Source organism: Lissotriton helveticus, chromosome 12, assembly GCF_964261635.1.
Source record: "Lissotriton helveticus chromosome 12, aLisHel1.1, whole genome shotgun sequence".
Taxonomy (NCBI): domain Eukaryota; kingdom Metazoa; phylum Chordata; class Amphibia; order Caudata; family Salamandridae; genus Lissotriton; species Lissotriton helveticus.
The window spans coordinates 139978734-139993967 of NC_136073.1; the positions used below are offsets into that span (position 1 = coordinate 139978734).

General features: G+C 42.8%; 11 non-coding genes across 11 annotated transcripts; all 11 read right to left on the minus strand.

Annotated features, from left to right (window-relative positions):
* Nucleotides 1-255: 255 nt before the first annotated feature.
* Nucleotides 256-329, minus strand: TRNAT-AGU (transfer RNA threonine (anticodon AGU)). Its single transcript has one exon. It is a non-coding gene; the product is annotated as a tRNA-Thr (tRNA).
* Nucleotides 330-1000: 671 nt separating this feature from the next.
* On the minus strand, nt 1001-1074 carry TRNAI-AAU (transfer RNA isoleucine (anticodon AAU)). Its single transcript has one exon. It is a non-coding gene; the product is annotated as a tRNA-Ile (tRNA).
* A 1284-nt stretch (nt 1075-2358) lies between these two features.
* TRNAT-AGU (transfer RNA threonine (anticodon AGU)) lies at nt 2359-2432 on the minus strand. The gene has a single exon. It is a non-coding gene; the product is annotated as a tRNA-Thr (tRNA).
* A 671-nt stretch (nt 2433-3103) lies between these two features.
* Nucleotides 3104-3177, minus strand: TRNAI-AAU (transfer RNA isoleucine (anticodon AAU)). The gene has a single exon. It is a non-coding gene; the product is annotated as a tRNA-Ile (tRNA).
* A 2415-nt stretch (nt 3178-5592) lies between these two features.
* Nucleotides 5593-5664, minus strand: TRNAH-GUG (transfer RNA histidin (anticodon GUG)). The gene has a single exon. It is a non-coding gene; the product is annotated as a tRNA-His (tRNA).
* Nucleotides 5665-6560: 896 nt separating this feature from the next.
* On the minus strand, nt 6561-6634 carry TRNAT-AGU (transfer RNA threonine (anticodon AGU)). The gene has a single exon. It is a non-coding gene; the product is annotated as a tRNA-Thr (tRNA).
* A 1061-nt stretch (nt 6635-7695) lies between these two features.
* TRNAH-GUG (transfer RNA histidin (anticodon GUG)) lies at nt 7696-7767 on the minus strand. The gene has a single exon. It is a non-coding gene; the product is annotated as a tRNA-His (tRNA).
* An 896-nt stretch (nt 7768-8663) lies between these two features.
* TRNAT-AGU (transfer RNA threonine (anticodon AGU)) lies at nt 8664-8737 on the minus strand. Its single transcript has one exon. It is a non-coding gene; the product is annotated as a tRNA-Thr (tRNA).
* Nucleotides 8738-10766: 2029 nt separating this feature from the next.
* TRNAA-AGC (transfer RNA alanine (anticodon AGC)) lies at nt 10767-10840 on the minus strand. The gene has a single exon. It is a non-coding gene; the product is annotated as a tRNA-Ala (tRNA).
* A 2028-nt stretch (nt 10841-12868) lies between these two features.
* Nucleotides 12869-12942, minus strand: TRNAT-UGU (transfer RNA threonine (anticodon UGU)). Its single transcript has one exon. It is a non-coding gene; the product is annotated as a tRNA-Thr (tRNA).
* Nucleotides 12943-14971: 2029 nt separating this feature from the next.
* Nucleotides 14972-15045, minus strand: TRNAT-AGU (transfer RNA threonine (anticodon AGU)). The gene has a single exon. It is a non-coding gene; the product is annotated as a tRNA-Thr (tRNA).
* Between the last annotated feature and the right edge of the window lie 189 nt (nt 15046-15234).

The window sequence follows — 15234 nt, forward strand, 5'->3', positions numbered from 1 at the left end:
TGCCTAGGTTGTACTTTGAAGCGAGCGAAGCTTAAAAACATCTTTTCACGTCACAAAACCAAACTGATTGGCTTTGAAAATTAAAGATACTGGTGGCTGGTGGTACATTACAATGGCAGGTAAAAACCCGAAACATCTTTAAGTTTTAAGGAGGAGCATTGTGCACATGAGGATAATTATAATAGGAGAAATTGTGTTTGCAGACAATGAGTCTTTAATCAAACAAAAAGTCTTGTATGAGGTTGTGTAAAAACAAGGCACTGCTGAGATTCGAACTCAGGATCTCCTGTTTACTAGACAGGCGCTTTAACCAACTAAGCCACAGCACCTATTTCCACTCACTTGGAACAATTGTACCTTCTGTGTTGGTATCACTGTGAGGCACTCCATACTTTTCTGTCTGTAAATTTTTATCCAGCGACTAACGACAAGAAAATGGAGAAAGAAAAACCTGAACATGGTATGGAAAAATTACAAAGAGGGTCACGACAAACGTATATCATTAGGTGTACATATCTGTATTCATTTTGCAATATTTACACGGGTGGACGAGTGTGCTATACATACGTTAAACTAAACAAGAGTGTAACGATGTTAAAGATCACTAATACATATCAGACAATTTAATGATGCCTACATAACCCATGTGCTCTTTCCTTCACCTCTCGTCACCTCTGGACACCCCAACGAGAAGCCGAGAAATCGTCACTTTTGGAGAGAAAGTGTCACCTTTAGTTGATGCGTCCCAGCTTTAAACAGGGCTTCAAAAAGTGCACTTTGAGAGACCCAAGGAGCGGGCTGGTCGTCCAGCCATAGGAGAGGGAGGCTGGGGACTGTTAGACCACAGTGCCCTTTACATGGTACTAGCAACACTCACCCTTGAACAAACATCAGCCATCAGAGCCCAGTTAATGACCAGAATAAACAAACAACCTATACGTTGTTTTTAAACGTCTTGTACTGTAATGCATGACTTTTCTATTTTAATTGTGAAAAATACTGGCCGGTACGGGGATCGAACCCGCAACCTTGGCGTTATTAGCACCACACTCTAACCAACTGAGCTAACCGGCCAAGTCAATCACACGGAAAAGGTATTATTACACAAGGAAATGTTTTTGCATTCCTCAAAAACGATTTCTGTACAATTACACGGGCTACAACATCCAAGAGTACATTAAAAGTAAGCATTGCATGTATTAAAACACCCTGTCTTTTCTGCCCCACAGCTGTGGCATCATAATGAAATGACTTCTCATGATTAAAGCTGGCAATTTCACAAATCAAAGGAAACAAAGTGTTTGGGACAGGTGGTATTTAAAAAATAATAATACTCTGTATATTGCAAATAAAAAATATCACACAACTGCCATGACATTGCCACCCGCGATGCCGTGACTCGGATTCGAACCGAGGTTGCTGCGGCCACAACGCAGAGTACTAACCACTATATGATCACGGCGAGCTACTTGGGCTACTCAGGCCCATGATGTATGTGACTTTTATAGTGCAAATCAGGTGACACTGTCAGTCATGAGAGTCTTATATGTAGTGTATGTGTTTTGAGGCAGATGCTGCACATTTCACCTCTTTGACTGGGATGTTCACAAACCAACACAGACAGCCCTCCAGTCCTACTCTGCTAGGACCGCTCCCTCCTTTTTACACCTCAAGCGTTATGTTATTCAAACATTGGAAGAGTAGTATCAAACCTCTTGGTAAGCCATGAAGAACTGAACATGACGTTTCGTATGTGGTGTGATGCACATGACAATACTCCGTAGGAGTCTCCCGGGACAGACACAATATTTCAGAATAGGCCTCCAGAACCTCATGTGAAGTCTCCCTAAGAGAACACAATATCACTGATGTGGCCTCCAAAACTTGGCACAGTACTATGGATACAGCATTTTTAGCTCCACGCAGCACACAGTGTCATTTTCCAAGCTCTCACAATCCATCAGACTCTGCTGCCCTTGCGTTGCCTGTTCTTGAGGCACTGAAGCTTGAACCTCTTCTGCCTCTTCAGTAACAGTGTCAGTAATGCAATGGTACTCAGGTGCTGCCTGTGCTGCACCTGTTGTTTGAAGCTTGCATTACTGCTGCCTAGGTTGTACTTTGAAGCGAGCGAAGCTTAAAAACATCTTTTCACGTCACAAAACCAAACTGATTGGCTTTGAAAATTAAAGATACTGGTGGCTGGTGGTACATTACAATGGCAGGTAAAAACCCGAAACATCTTTAGGTTTTAAGGAGGAGCATTGTGTACATGAGGATAATTATAATAGGAGAAATTGTGTTTGCAGACAATGAGTCTTTAATCAAACAAAAAGTCTTGTATGAGGTTGTGTAAAAACAAGGCACTGCTGAGATTCAAACTCAGGATCTCCTGTTTACTAGACAGGCGCTTTAACCAACTAAGCCACAGCGCCTCTTTCCACTCACTTGGAACCATTGTACCTTCTGTGTTGGTATCACTGTGAGGCACTCCATACTTTTCTGTCTCTAAATTTTTATCCAGCTACTACCGACAAGAAAATGGAGAAAGAAAAATCTGAACATGGTATGGAAAAATTACAAAGAGGGTCACGACAAACGGATATCATTAGGTGTACATATCTGTATTCATTTTGCAATATTTACACGGGTGGACGAGTGTGCTATACATACGTTAAACTAAACAAGAGTGTAACGATGTTAAAGATCACTAATACATAGCAGACAATTTAATGATGCCTACATAACCCATGTGCTCTTTCCTTCACCTCTCGTCACCTCTGGACACCCCAACGAGAAGCCGAGAAATCGTCACTTTTGGAGAGAAAGTGTCACCTTTAGTTGATGCGTCCCAGCTTTAAACAGGGCTTCAAAAAGTGCACTTTGAGAGACCCAAGGAGCGGGCTGGTCGTCCAGCCATAGGAGAGGGAGGCTGGGGACTGTTAGACCACAGTGCCCTTTACATGGTACTAGCAACACTCACCCTTGAACAAACATCAGCCATCAGAGCCCAGTTAATGACCAGAATAAACAAGCAACCTATACGTTGTTTTTAAACGTCTTGTACTGTAATGCATGACTTTTCTATTTTAATTGTGAAAAATACTGGCCGGTACGGGGATCGAACCCACAACCTTGGCGTTATTAGCACCACGCTCTAACCAACTGAGCTAACCGGCCAAGTCAATCAAATGGAAAAGGTATTATTACACAAGGAAATGTTTTTGCATTCCTCAAAAACGATTTCTGCACAATTACACGGGCTACAACATCCAAGAGTACATTAAAAGTAAGCATTGCATGTATTAAAACACCCTGTCCCTTCTGCCCCACAGCTGTGGCATCATAATGAAATGACTTCTCATGATTAAAGCTGGCAATTTCACAAATCAAAGAAAACAAAGTGTTTGGGACAGGTGTTATTTAAAAAAAAATAATACTCTGTATATTGCAAATAAAAAATATCACACAACTGCCATGACATTGCCACCCGCGATGCCGTGACTCGGATTTGAACCGAGGTTGCTGCGGCCACAACGCAGGCAGAGTACTAACCACTATACGATCACGGCGAGCTACTTGGGCTACTCAGGCCCATGATGTATGTGACTTTTATAGTGCAAATCAGGTGACACTGTCAGTCATGAGAGTCTTATATGTAGTGTATGTGTTTTGAGGCAGATGCTGCACATTTCACCTCTTTGACTGGGATGTTCACAAACCAACACAGACAGCCCTCCAGTCCTACTCTGCTAGGACCGCTCCCTCCTTTTTACACCTCAAGCGTTATGTTATTCAAACATTGGAAGAGTAGTATCAAACCTCTTGGTAAGCCATGAAGAACTGGACATGACGTTTCGTATGTGGTGTGATGCACATGACAATACTCCGTAGGAGTCTCCCGGGACAGACACAATATTTCAGAATAGGCCTCCAGAACCTCACGTGAAGTCTCCCTAAGAGAACACAATATCACTGATGTGGCCTCCAAAACTTGGCACAGTACTATGGATACAGCATTTTTAGCTCCACGCAGCACACAGTGTCATTTTCCAAGCTCTCACAATCCATCAGACTCTGCTGCCCTTGCGTTGCCTGTTCTTGAGGCACTGAAGCTTGAACCTCTTCTGCCTCTTGAGTAACAGTGTCAGTAATGCAATGGTACTCAGGTGCTGCCTGTGCTGCACCTGTTGTTTGAAGCTTGCATTACTGCTGCCTAGGTTGTACTTTGAAGCGAGCGAAGCTTAAAAACATCTTTTCACGTCACAAAACCAAACTGATTGGCTTTGAAAATTAAAGATACTGGTGGCTGGTGGTACATTACAATGGCAGGTAAAAACCCGAAACATCTTTAGGTTTTAAGGAGGAGCACTGTGTACATGAGGATAATTATAATAGGAGAAATTGTGTTTGCAGACAATGAGTCTTTAATCAAACAAAAAGTCTTGTATGAGGTTGTGTAAAAACAAGGCACTGCTGAGATTCAAACTCAGGATCTCCTGTTTACTAGACTGGCGATTTAACCAACTAAGCCACAGCGCCTATTTCCACTCACTTGGAACCATTGTACCTTCTGTGTTGGTATCACTGTGAGGCACTCCATACTTTTCTGTCTCTAAATTTTTATCCAGCTACTACCGACAAGAAAATGGAGAAAGAAAAATCTGAACATGGTATGGAAAAATTACAAAGAGGGTCACGACAAACGTATATCATTAGGTGTACATATCTGTATTCATTTTGCAATATTTACACGGGTGGACGAGTGTGCTATACATACGTTAAACTAAACAAGAGTGTAACGATGTTAAAGATCACTAATACATAGCAGACAATTTAATGATGCCTACATAACCCATGTGCTCTTTCCTTCACCTCTCGTCACCTCTGGACACCCCAACGAGAAGCCGAGAAATCGTCACTTTTGGAGAGAAAGTGTCACCTTTAGTTGATGCGTCCCAGCTTCAAACAGGGCTTCAAAAAGTGCACTTTGAAAGACCCAAGGAGCGGGCTGGTCGTCCAGACATAGGAGAGGGAGGCTGGGGGCTGTTAGACCACAGTGCCCTTTACATGGTACTAGCAACACTCACCCTTGAACAAACATCAGCCATCAGAGCCCAGTTAATGACCAGAATAAACAAACAACCTATACGTTGTTTTTAAACGTCTTGTACTGTAATGCATGACTTTTCTATTTTAATTGTGAAAAATACTGGCCGGTACGGGGGCGACCTTGGCGTTATTAGCACCACGCTCTAACCAACTGAGCTAACCGGCCAAGTCAATCACACGGAAAAGGTATTATTACACAAGGAAATGTTTTTGCATTCCTCAAAAACGATTTCTGCACAATTACACGGGCTACAACATCCAAGAGTACATTAAAAGTAAGCATTGCATGTATTAAAACGCCCTGTCCCTTCTGCCCCACAGCTGTGGCATCATAATGAAATTACTTCTCATGATTAAAGCTGGCAATTTCACAAATCAAAGAAAACAAAGTGTTTGGGACAGGTGTTATTTAAAAAATAATAATACTCTGTATATTGCAAATAAAAACATATCACCCAACTGCCACGACATTGCCAACCGCGATGCCGTGACTCGGATTCGAACCGAGGTTGCTGCGGCCACAACGCAGAGTACTAACCACTATACGATCACGGCGAGCTACTTGGGCGACTCAGGCCCATGATGTATGTGACTTTTATAGTTCAAATCAGGTGACAATGTCAGTCATGAGAGTCTTATATGTAGTGTATGTGTTTTGAGGCAGATGCTGCACATTCCACCTCTTTGACTGGGATGTTCACAAACCAACACAGACTGCCCTCCAGTCCTACTCTGCTAGGACCGCTCCCTCCTTTTTATACCTCAAGCGTTATGTTATTCAAACATTGGAAGAGTAGTATCAAACCTCTTGGTAAGCCATGAAGAACTGGACATGACGTTTCGTATGTGGTGTGATGCACATGACAATACTCCGTAGGAGTCTCCCGGGACAGACACAATATTTCAGAATAGGCCTCCAGAACCTCACGTGAAGTCTCCCTAAGAGAACACAATATCACTGATGTGGCCTCCAAAACTTGGCACAGTACTATGGATACAGCATTTTTAGCTCCACGCAGCACACAGTGTCATTTTCCAAGCTCTCACAATCCATCAGACTCTGCTGCCCTTGCGTTGCCTGTTCTTGAGGCACTGAAGCTTGAACCTCTTCTGCCTCTTCAGTAACAGTGTCAGTAATGCAATGGTACTCAGGTGCTGCCTGTGCTGCACCTGTTGTTTGAAGCTTGCATTACTGCTGCCTAGGTTGTACTTTGAAGCGAGCGAAGCTTAAAAACATCTTTTCACGTCACAAAACCAAACTGATTGGCTTTGAAAATTAAAGATACTGGTGGCTGGTGGTACATTACAATGGCAGGTAAAAACCCGAAACATCTTTAGGTTTTAAGGAGGAGCATTGTGTACATGAGGAGAATTATAATAGGAGAAATTGTGTTTGCAGACAATGAGTCTTTAATCAAACAAAAAGTCTTGTATGAGGTTGTGTAAAAACAAGGCACTGCTGAGATTCGAACTCAGGATCTCCTGTTTACTAGACAGGCGCTTTAACCAACTAAGCCACAGCGCCTATTTCCACGCACTTGGAACAATTGTACCTTCTGTGTTGGTATCACTGTGAGGCACTCCATACTTTTCTGTCTGTAAATTTTTATCCAGCGACTACCGACAAGAAAATGGAGAAAGAAAAACCTGAACATGGTATGGAAAAATTACAAAGAGGGTCACGACAAACGTATATCATTAGGTGTACATATCTGTATTCATTTTGCAATATTTACGCGGGTGGACGAGTGTGCTATACATACGTTAAACTAAACAAGAGTGTAACGATGTTAAAGATCACTAATACATAGCAGACAATTTAATGATGCCTACATAACCCATGTGCTCTTTCCTTCACCTCTCGTCACCTCTGGACACCCCAACGAGAAGCCGAGAAATCGTCACTTTTGGAGAGAAAGTGTCACCTTTAGTTGATGCGTCCCAGCTTTAAACAGGGCTTCAAAAAGTGCACTTTGAGAGACCCAAGGAGCGGGCTGGTCGTCCAGCCATAGGAGAGGGAGGCTGGGGACTGTTAGACCACAGTGCCCTTTACATGGTACTAGCAACACTCACCCTTGAACAAACATCAGCCATCAGAGCCCAGTTAATGACCAGAATAAACAAACAACCTATACGTTGTTTTTAAACGTCTTGTACTGTAATGCATGACTTTTATATTTTAATTGTGAAAAATACTGGCCGGTACGGGGATCGAACCCACAACCTTGGTGTTATTAGCACCACGCTCTAACCAACTGAGCTAACCGGCCAAGTCAATCACACGGAAAAGGTATTATTACACAAGGAAATGTTTTTGCATTCCTCAAAAACGATTTCTGCACAATTACACGGGCTACAACATCCAAGAGTACATTAAAAGTAAGCATTGCATGTATTAAAACACCCTGTCCCTTCTGCCCCACAGCTGTGGCATCATAATGAAATGACTTCTCATGATTAAAGCTGGCAATTTCACAAATCAAAGAAAACAAAGTGTTTGGGACAGGTGTTATTTAAAAAATAATAATACTCTGTATATTGCAAATAAAAAATATCACACAACTGCCATGACATTGCCACCCGCGATGCCGTGACTCGGATTCGAACCGAGGTTGCTGCGGCCACAACGCAGAGTACTAACCACTATACGATCACGGCGAGCTACTTGGGCTACTCAGGCCCATGACGTATGTGACTTTTATAGTGCAAATCAGGTGACACTGTCAGTCATGAGAGTCTTATATGTAGTGTATGTGTTTTGAGGCAGATGCTGCACATTTCACCTCTTTGACTGGGATGTTCACAAACCAACACAGACAGCCCTCCAGTCCTACTCTGCTAGGACCGCTCCCTCCTTTTTACACCTCAAGCGTTATGTTATTCAAACATTGGAAGAGTAGTATCAAACCTCTTGGTAAGCCATGAAGAACTGGACATGACGTTTCGTATGTGGTGTGATGCACATGACAATACTCCGTAGGAGTCTCCCGGGACAGACACAATATTTCAGAATAGGCCTCCAGAACCTCACGTGAAGTCTCCCTAAGAGAACACAATATCACTGATGTGGCCTCCAAAACTTGGCACAGTACTATGGATACAGCATTTTTAGCTCCACGCAGCACACAGTGTCATTTTCCAAGCTCTCACAATCCATCAGACTCTGCTGCCCTTGCGTTGCCTGTTCTTGAGGCACTGAAGCTTGAACCTCTTCTGCCTCTTCAGTAACAGTGTCAGTAATGCAATGGTACTCAGGTGCTGCCTGTGCTGCACCTGTTGTTTGAAGCTTGCATTACTGCTGCCTAGGTTGTACTTTGAAGCGAGCGAAGCTTAAAAACATCTTTTCACGTCACAAAACCAAACTGATTGGCTTTGAAAATTAAAGATACTGGTGGCTGGTGGTACATTACAATGGCAGGTAAAAACCCGAAACATCTTTAGGTTTTAAGGAGGAGCATTGTGTACATGAGGAGAATTATAATAGGAGAAATTGTGTTTGCAGACAATGAGTCTTTAATCAAACAAAAAGTCTTGTATGAGGTTGTGTAAAAACAAGGCAATGCTGAGATTCGAACTCAGGATCTCCTGTTTACTAGACAGGCACTTTAACCAACTAAGCCACAGCGCCTATTTCCACTCACTTGGAACAATTGTACCTTCTGTGTTGGTATCACTGTGAGGCACTCCATACTTTTCTGTCTGTAAATTTTTATCCAGCGACTACCGACAAGAAAATGGAGAAAGAAAAACCTGAACATGGTATGGAAAAATTACAAAGAGGGTCACGACAAACGTATATCATTAGGTGTACATATCTGTATTCATTTTGCAATATTTACACGGGTGGACAAGTGTGCTATACATACGTTAAACTGAACGAGAGTGTAACGATGTTAAAGATCACTAATACATAGCAGACAATTTAATGATGCCTACATAACGCATGTGCTCTTTCCTTCACCTCTCGTCACCTCTGGACACCCCAACGAGAAGCCGAGAAATCGTCACTTTTGGAGAGAAAGTGTCACCTTTAGTTGATGCGTCCCAGCTTCAAACAGGGCTTCAAAAAGTGCACTTTGAGAGACCCAAGGAGCGGGCTGGTCGTCCAGCCATAGGAGAGGGAGGCTGGGGGCTGTTAGACCACAGTGCCCTTTACATGGTACTAGCAACACTCACCCTTGAACAAACATCAGCCATCAGAGCCCAGTTAATGACCAGAATAAACAAACAACCTATACGTTGTTTTTAAATGTCTTGTACTGTAATGCATGACTTCTCTCTTTTAATTGTGAAAAATACTGGCCGGTACGGGGATCGAACGCGCGACCTTGGAGTTATTAGCACCACGCTCTAACCAACTGAGCTAACCGGCCAAGTCATTCATACAGAAAAGGTATTGTTACACAAGGAAATGTTTTTGCATTCCTCAAAAACGATTTCTGCACAATTACACGGGCTACAACATGCAAGAGTACATTAAAAGTAAGCATTGCATGTATTAAAACACTCTGTCCCTGCTGCCCCACAGCTCTGGCATCATAATGAAATGACTTCTCATGATTAAAGCTGGCAATTTCACAAATCAAAGAAAACAAAGTGTTTGGGACAGGTGTTATTTAAAAAGTAATAATACTCTGTATATTGCAAATAAAAAATGTCACCCAACTGCCATGACATTGCCACCCGCAATGCCGTGACTCGGATTCGAACCGAGGTTGCTGCGGCCACAACTCAGAGTACTAACCACTATACGATCACGGCGAGCTACTTGGGCTACTCAGGCCCATGACGTATGTGACTTTTATAGTGCAAATCAGGTGACACTGTCAGTCATCAGAGTCTTATATGTTGTGTATGTGTTTTGAGGCAGATGCTGCACATTTCGCCTCTTTGACTGGGATGTTCACAAACCAACACAGACTGCCCTCCAGTCCTACTCTGCAAGGACCGCTCCCTTCTTTTTACATCTCAAGCGTTATGTTATTCAAACATTGGAAGAGTAGTATCAAACCTCTTGGTAAGCCATGAAGAACTGGACATGATGTTTCGTATGTGGTGTGATGCACATGACAATACTCCGTAGGAGTCTCCCAGGACAGACACAATATTTCAGAATGGGCCTCCAGAACCTCACGTGAAGTCTCCCTAAGAGAACACAATATCACTGATGTGGCCTCCAAAACTTGGCGCAGTACTATGGATACAGCATTTTTAGCTCCACGCAGCACACAGTGTCATTTTCCAAGCTCTCACAATACATCAGACTCTGCTGCCCTTGCGTTGCCTGTTCTTGAGGCACTGAAGCTTGAACCTCTTCTGCCTCTTCAGCAACTGTGTCAGTAATGCAATGGTACTCAGGTGCTGCCTGTGCTGCACCTGTTGTTTGAAGCTTGCATTACTGCTGCCTAGGTTGTACTTTGAAGCGAGCGAAGCTTAAAAACATCTTTTCACGTCACAAAACCAAACTGATTGGCTTTGAAAATTAAAGATACTGGTGGCTGGTGGTACATTACAATGGCAGGTAAAAACCCGAAACATCTTTAGGTTTTAAGGAGGAGCATTGTGTACATGAGGATAATTAAAATAGGAGAAATTGTGTTTGCAGACAATGAGTCTTTAATCAAACAAAAAGTCTTGTATGAGGTTGTGTAAAAACAAGGCACTGCTGAGATTTGAACTCAGGATCTCCTGTTTGCTAGACCGACGCTTTAACCAAGTAAGCCACAGCGCCTGTTTCCAGTCACTTAGAACCATTGTACCTTCTGTGTCGGTATCACTGTGAGGCACTCCATACTTTTCTGTCTCAAAATTTGTATCCAGCTACTACCGACAAGAAAATGGAGAAAGAAAAACCTGAACAAGGTATGGAAAAATTACAAAGAGGGTCACGACAAACGTATATCATTAGGTGTACATATCTGTATTCATTTTGCAATATTTACACGGGTGCACGAGTGTGCTATACATACGTTAAACTGAACGAGAGTGTAACGATGTTAAAGATCACTAATACATAGCAGACAATTTAATGATGCCTACATAACGCATGTGCTCTTTCCTTCACCTCTCGTCAACTCTGGACACCCCAACGAGAAGCCGAGAAATCGTCACTTTTGGAGAGAAAGTGTCACCTTTAGTTGATGCGTCCCAGCTTCAAACAGGGCTTCAAAAAGTGCACTTTGAGAGACCCAAGGAGCGGGCTGGTCGTCCAGCCATAGGAGAGGGAGGCTGGGGGCTGTTAGACCACAGTGCCCTTTACATTGTACTAGCAACACTCACCCTTGCACAAACATCAGCCATCAGAGCCCAGTTAACAACCAGAATAAACAAACAACCTATACGTTGTTTTTAAACGTCTTGTACTGTAATGCATGACTTCTCTCTTTTAATTGTGAAAAATACTGGCCGGTACGGGGATTGAACCCGCGACCTTGGCGTTATTAGCACCACTCTCTAACCAACTGAGCTAACCGGCCAAGTCATTCATACAGAAAGGTATTATTTCACAAGGAAATGTTTGTGCATTCCTCAAAAACGATTTCTGCACAATTACACGGGCTACAACATGCAAGAGTACATTAAAAGTAAGCATTGCATGTATTAAAACACTCTGTCCCTTCTGCCCCACAGCTGTGGCATCATAATGAAATGACTTCTCATGATTAAAGCTGGCAATTTCACAAATCAAAGAAAACAAAGTGTTTGGGACAGGTGTTATTTAAAAAATAATAATACTCTGTATATTGCAAATAAAAAATATCTCCCAACTGCCATGACATTGCCACCCGCAATGCCGTGACTTGGATTCGAACCGAGGTTGCTGCGGCCACAACGCAGAGTACTAACCACTATACGATCACGGCGAGCTACTTGGGTTACTCAGTCCCATGACGTATGTGACTTTTATAGTGCAAATCAGGTGACACTGTCAGTCATCAGAGTCTTATATGTAGTGTATGTGTTTTGAGGCAGATGCTGCACATTTCACCTCTTTGACTGGGATGTTCACAAACCAACACAGACTGCCCTCCAGTCCTACTCTGCTAGGACCGCTCCCTCCTTTTTACACCTCAAGCGTTATGTTATTCAAACATTGGAAGAGTAGTATCAAACCTCTTGGTAAGCCATGAAGAACTGGACATGACGTTTCGTATGTGGTGTGATGCACATGACAATACTCCGTAGGAGTCTCCCGGGACAGATACAATATTTCAGAATAGGCCTCCAGAACCTCACGTGAAGTCTCCCTAAGAGAACACAATATCACTGATGTGGCCTCCAAAACTTGGCACAGTACTCTGGATACAGCATTTTTAGCTCCACGCAGCACACAGTGTCATTTTCCAAGCTCTCACAATCCATCAGACTTTGCTGCCCTTGCGTTGCCTGTTCTTGAGGCACTGAAGCTTGAACCTCTTCTGCCTCTTCAGTAACAGTGTCAGTAAAGCAATGGTACTCAGGTGCTGCCTGTGCTGCACCTGTTGTTTGAAGCTTGCATTACTGCTGCCTAGGTTGTACTTTGAAGTGAGCGAAGCTTAAAAACATCTTTTCACGTCACAAAACCAAACTGATTGGCTTTGAAAATTAAAGATACTGGTGGCTGGTGGTACATTACAATGGCAGGTAAAAACCCGAAACATCTTTAGGTTTTAAGGAGGAGCATAGTATACATGAGGATAATTATAATAGGAGAAATTGTGTTTGCAGACAATGAGTCTTTAATCTAACAAAAATTCTTGATTGAGGTTGTGTAAAAATAAGGCACTGCTGAGATTCAAACTCAGGATCTCCTGTTTACAAGACAGGGGCTTTAGCAAACTAAGCCACAGCGCCTATTTCCACTCACATAGAACCATTGTACCTTCTGTGTCGGTATCACTGTGAGGCACTCCATACTTTTCAGTCTCTAAATTTTTATCCAGCTACTACCGACAAGAAAATGGAGAAAGAAAAACCTGAACATGGTATGGAAAAATTACAAAGAGGGTCACGACAAACGTATATCATTAGGCGTACATATCTGTATTCATTTTGCAATATTTACACGGGTGGACGAGTGTGCTATACATACGTTAAACTAAACGAGAGTGTAACGATGTTAAAGATCACTAATACATAGCAGACAATTTAATGATGCCTACATAACCCATGTGCTCTTTCCTTCACCTCTCGTCACCTCTGGACACCCCAACGAGAAGCCGAGAAATCGTCACTTTTGGAGAGAAAGTGTCACCTTTAGTTGATGCGTCCCAGCTTCAAACAGGGCTTCAAAAAGTGCACTTTGAGAGACCCAAGGAGCGGGCTGGTCGTCCAGCCATAGGAGAGGGAGGCAGGGGGCTGTTAGACCACAGTGCCCTTTACATGGTTCTAGCAACACTCACCCTTGCACAAACATCAGCCATCAGAGCCCAGTTAATGACCAGAATAAACAAACAACCTATACGTTGTTTTTAAACGTCTTGTACTGTAATGCATGACTTTTCTATTTTAATTGTGAAAAATACTGGCCGGTACGGGGATCACACCCGCGACCTTGGCGTTATTAGCACCACGCTCTAACCAACTGAGCTAACCAGCCAAGTCATTCTCACAGAAAAGGTATTATTACACAAGGAAATGTTTTTGCATTCCTCAAAAACGATTTCTGCACAATTACACGGGCTACAACATGCAAGAGTACATTAAAAGTAAGCATTGCATGTATCAAAACACTCTGTCCCTTCTGCCCCACAGCTGTGGCACCATAATGAAATGACTTCTCATGATTAAAGCTGGCAATTTCACAAATCAAAGAAAACAAAGTGTTTGGGACAGGTGTTATTTAAAAAATAATAATACTCTGTATATTGCAAATAAAAAATATCTCCCAACTGCCATGACATTGCCACACGCAATGCCATGACTTGGATTCGAACCGAGGTGGCTGCGGCCACAACGCAGAGTACTAACCACTATACGATCACGGCGAGCTACTTGGGCTACTCAGGCCCATGACGTATGTGACTTTTATAGTGCAAATCAGGTGACACTGTCAGTCATCAGAGTCTTATATGTTGTGTATGTGTTTTGAGGCAGATGCTGCACATTTCGCCTCTTTGACTGGGATGTTCACAAACCAACACAGACTGCCCTCCAGTCCTACTCTGCAAGGACCGCTCCCCTCTTTTTACACCTCAAGCGTTATGTTATTCAAACATTGGAAGAGTAGTATCAAACCTCTCGGTAAGCCATGAAGAACTGGACATGATGTTTCGTATGTGGTGTGATGCACATGACAATACTCCGTAGGAGTCTCCCAGGACAGACACAATATTTCAGAATAGGCCTCCAGAACCTCACGTGAAGTCTCCCTAAGAGAACACAATATCACTGATGTGGCCTCCAAAACTTGGCGCAGTACTATGGATACAGCATTTTTAGCTCCACGCAGCACACAGTGTCATTTTCCAAGCTCTCACAATCCATCAGACTCTGCTGCCCTTGCGTTGCCTGTTCTTGAGGCACTGAAGCTTGAACCTCTTCTGCCTCTTCAGTAACTGTGTCAGTAATGCAATGGTACTCAGGTGCTGCCTGTGCTGCACCTGTTGTTTGAAGCTTGCATTACTGCTGCCTAGGTTGTACTTTGAAGCGAGCGAAGCTTAAAAACATCTTTTCACGTCACAAAACCAAACTGATTGGCTTTGAAAATTAAAGATACTGGTGGCTGGTGGTACATTACAATGGCAGGTAAAAACCCGAAACATCTTTAGGTTTTAAGGAGGAGCATTGTGTACATGAGGATAATTATAATAGGAGAAATTGTGTTAGCAGACAATGAGTCTTTAATCAAACAAAAAGTCTTGTATGAGGTTGTGTAAAAACAAGGCACTGCTGAGATTCGAACTCAGGATCTCCTGTTTACTAGACCAACGCTTTAACCAACTAAGCCACAGTGCCTGTTTCCACTCACTTAGAACCATTGTACCTTCTGTGTCGGTATCACTGTGAGGCACTCCATACTTTTCTGTCTCAAAATTTTTATCCAGCTACTACCGACAAGAAAATGGAGAAAGAAAAATCTGAACAAGGTATGGAAAAATTACAAAGAGGGTCACGACAAACGTATATCATTAGGTGTACATATCT